We start from the raw sequence: 4,531 nt of genomic DNA on the forward strand, positions 1-4,531 counted from the left end.
ACACATTATTCCGTCACGTTGTGACCATCTTATATATACCAGTCTACCCCAATCTAGTAAATGCCAGGGCATTCATGAAGGAACAGGATATTTCCAGAAAACGTGGCGTGACACTAGTCACGTGACCTCGCTGACGCAACAATATACATAAAAAACATAAATTTAGCATTTACTTTCGCCTAGGGGCCTTTTGCATTTTGTGGTTTAGTAAGCCTATTTTATTTTCTCATTATATCGGTTGTTCAAAAATTAGTCAAAGAATTTTTTTAATATACAGTCTAGAACACAACTATATATCAAGCACTAGAATAGAATGTCCCAAAACTACTATAAAGCAATGCCAGAGAGAGAATTATAGACATTTCTTAAAAACCAACAGTATATGAAAGTGGAATTTCATGTGAGTTGAACAAAGTTAACATTTTCCTTACCTGAAAATGTATGGCAAATAGATATTCATCTCTTTTTCTGCACCACAAAGAACTATTATTTCATATTCACTGTCATGTAATTTTCTGCACAGCCACAAGCTCTCACCTTCATGTGCATCAATGTGTATTGTGCCAGCTTTTGATGTAATCATCATTAGACTATAGCCTTCCACCAACATAAGAGTGAAACATCTTCCATGTGCATTAGCATTTGAACAAAGGCTCATTCTGGACGAGGCAAGCATGGAAAATACATCAGAAGTGGGAAGGAAAGGTGAGAGAGAAAGGAACAGAGAAGTAAGTATCTATCTGAAATACATTTTCAGGTAAGGAAGGTGTTAACTTCAGAAACTCTACTCACCTCTATGCACCACAAAGAACTGCAATTCCAGATGGTGGAGGGGCTAGTGCAGATAAATAGATTGCAAATATTAGCTCCTTTCACAAAAGGAAACAACAACAACATCAGAATGGAAAAGCCCATTGAATGTGACACCCACAAGGCAGAAGGTGACCTTGTGGGGCAGCACTTATGGGAGACTGCATTCATCTCAACACCTAAAGTAAGGAATACTCTTGGCCCAATTTTAATGTGGTGCTCATTATCAGGAGAGGAAACAGAACAAAAAAAGTGGCACAATCTTTTGCCTGTTGCTAAGGTTGAAGGAATGTAAGATTGCTCAACTGGCCATTATCTCACATGTGATCAGCTGAGCATAAGTGTGTAATGTGGCTTGGTCCAGGAGTTAGGCTATTATATATTAGAGAAATACTTACATGATATACTTACCACAGTCTGGTGCAGGGAGAAGCATTCTGGAACTGTGTCCCGTGATAAACCCAAAACCCGTTTGACTCAACCTAACCACAGGGAATTGCTTGGTTCAGACCTTAGTGGGGTATCCTGTACTACACTACTATGTAACTCCCCAGTCCTACTTCCCAAATGAGGTGCATCCACTCGGTCTTGTACCAATAATATTGCACCACCCAATGAGGAACTTACCATATTATTTCTCCAGTAACTGTGAAAACAAGGGTTCTTCCACATTTCACTAGAAGAATTGGGGAGGGGAGCAATTAATGTGGAGGGATGCTTGTACTGTAACACCAGGCAAAATAATGTGGAATTAGGTTCCACACTGAAAAACAGTGCAATGGATTACTGCAACTGAAGATGAAAGGTATAAGCGAGTTGTGCTGGAACCAAATGCTGTCATTTTTTTATCATATGCAGAATGGTCTGGAAGATGTTTCTAAACACTGCTGAAGCAGTATTGCAGAAAAATCCCATCTCAACAACAGGCACTGAGCAAGGACAGATGGGATTAACACTTTCTTTACACCCCTGCCCAATATGGATTTTGGGTAAGTATTCACAGTGAAACAACATAAGCTACAAGGTGAGTTCCATTAACATGATGTAATGAAAACCCGACCTACAAAAGTCAAGAAGTGAGCAGGGGAGAAAGTGAAGAACAAATAACAATGCTCAACTCATGAGAATCTTTGAGTAGACTATAGAGTGGTAACCATAGGGAGGCAAAAGCTAGAAGAACAAGAAACTGCCATGTGTAGGCAATTTGCATGTGTAGGTAATTTGATGAATATATATTAGGTATTATCCATATTCCAACCTGTAGAATCTTACCCAGAAAATGATGTCAACAAGATGAAAAACCTGATGAAAGGTGACGCAATAAAGTGTAAGGACAACCTCACCCAATTATGAATACACCAACAAGATGATTTGATGAACCCACCCAATTAAAGTCGAAGGTGACAAGCCCATGCCATACACGAAAGATGATCAGGGCTGGAATAATCTTATAAAGAAAAAATTGAAGGGATAGTAATTGGAGAAAACATCCAACCCCCCCCCCCCCTCTCCCGCCCGGGCAGCTCAAGTCTTTGGGAAGAAAGTAGTGATTCAGAAATAAGATCAACTGATCTCGGTGATAAAGAGTGTAGGAAGAATCCAATGCATAAATGTCTGAGTGATGCCTCCTACAAGTAAACATAAGAAGAAAAAACGTTTTCATGGATAGGTGATACATGGAACAGAAAGCCAAATGGTCAAATTGGGAACTAGTGATAGTTCGGGTTTCAGTCTAGAATATGGACTTGGTGAGGGGGGAATGACTGACGAGAAAAGACTGGAAGAGGTCTGTCATTATTACAAATTGAAAGGGAAAAGGGTCAGGTAAGAGAAGAAAAGTGGTGAACCAAGTTGCTCTATAACCGACGATCACTGACATGGATAAATCTCTGTCAAAAAGCCAGAGTAAGATGACCCAGTGGAAGGAAGCAGAGAAGAAATAAACAGCAGTAAGTGATTCATTTACATTGATAAAGAACCAATGTGAAAGGCTGGTAAGAACAAAAGAAAAAAGTGGGTTACTATGCAAGAAAAACTCCACAGCTGCATAAGGGACCATACAATATCAACATATGAAGCCGAAGGCACGATACTACATCAGGAAGGGTGAACGTCCATATCTGATATAGATAAAGATCGTAATAGTATGGTATTTTAGATTAGCTCAAAAAAGTAATTCCAATTTACATGTAGACTCAGCAATAATATCCGATACAGATGAGGTTGTGAAACAAAATTGAACTGTTCATGATAATGACATTGCAGTTGGTATGTACTTCACTGTAGTTATGGAGCAATGTACTTCACTAGAAATTCCAATAGAATATACAGGTGGAAATATAACCTGTATGGTACGTTCGAAACCGTGTTCGATTGTTCATTCTTTTACTGTATGCAAAGAAGCTGCTCATGCAGTTCGTGCATTGTAAAAGTGGTGTACAGATAAAAGGTTATGGAAGAATGATCACTTTCTATTTCTGTTTTTAAAATAAAGGTATTTTAGACTATATATATATATAGAGAGAGAGAATCAGCAAGAGAAGCACTAGAAGTGCAAACTAAAATATGAATATGTTGTCTTATGGGAAACCTACCAAAAGCTTACAACATACTTGGTGTGGATATGGAAAATTTTCACGATGAATCCTACAAAATTGGAACAACAGAAAAAGTTCTCAAACAATATATCACTCGAAGCCAGTTCGCTGTGTGTCAAGAAAACTATGTTGTTAGTTCAAATAAGTACTATCAAATATATCGAGAAGTGTGTTAGAGAAGCGGTGCCAAAAGTTTAAAAGTGTTCTCCAAAACTAAGTGTTATACTATGATATTTTCAGGTCAAACTGATTTTCCTTAGAACGACAGAATAATGGAATATTCGAACAAGATAGTTCTCACGAAGTAATTCTTAGTTCTCTGAATAAATGAGTTATGAAAAGGAAATAGATTAGGCATAATTGTATAGGAATACAATGAACAATCTTTATTGCTTGCAAACATAAACACATAGTGTGTACTTGTTTATGGACGATGAAAGGTCGCATTCACTGGATCATAAACTATTTTCTCTTCTTACTTGCTTGGTTGAGATCCTATCCCAGACTGACTAAATCTTAAATTACCTAGTTAAATGGTAAAATCTAATTTACTCAGAGCATTATCTATTTGAATGATCATTCTCATTCAAACTTAAGAGCTGTTCCAACTACGAGACATCAACTGACATACCAGTGGAGAAATTGTTGTCTATATTCTTTGTATGGAGCTTTACAGTTATATCCTCTACGGCAAACCAGGTTGTTATCACAAGGGAATGATAAAGGACACAAGTAACTAGAGCAAAAGCAATTTAACGGCTTTCTGGAAAATGCGTTATATGAAAAATGCACATACACTTGAATCATTTAATAATTTGGAAAATTCTATAATGAAACAAAAGGTAAAAAATGCATTGCATGCTTGCATACCACACTGCCAATAAGTGTTGATACCCTTCCAAGTGCAGCAGGAGCATGTTATATTGTAATAAGTGGAAAAATATCGTTAACAATTACCCACTGCACATTTGCAGTATAACAATATTGTTCAATGTTTACATTCAAATTTTAAATATGATTTGTTTAATCAGTGAATTCTACAGTGACTTTGTATTCTGTAGTTGTTTAAATAGTGTCGAGGATATGATACTGTTGCGTCATCAAGATCACGTGACTATTCTCAC

The sequence above is a fragment of the Limulus polyphemus genome, unplaced genomic scaffold (assembly GCF_000517525.1).
Source record: "Limulus polyphemus unplaced genomic scaffold, Limulus_polyphemus-2.1.2 Scaffold2831, whole genome shotgun sequence".
Lineage (NCBI taxonomy): Eukaryota > Metazoa > Arthropoda > Merostomata > Xiphosura > Limulidae > Limulus > Limulus polyphemus.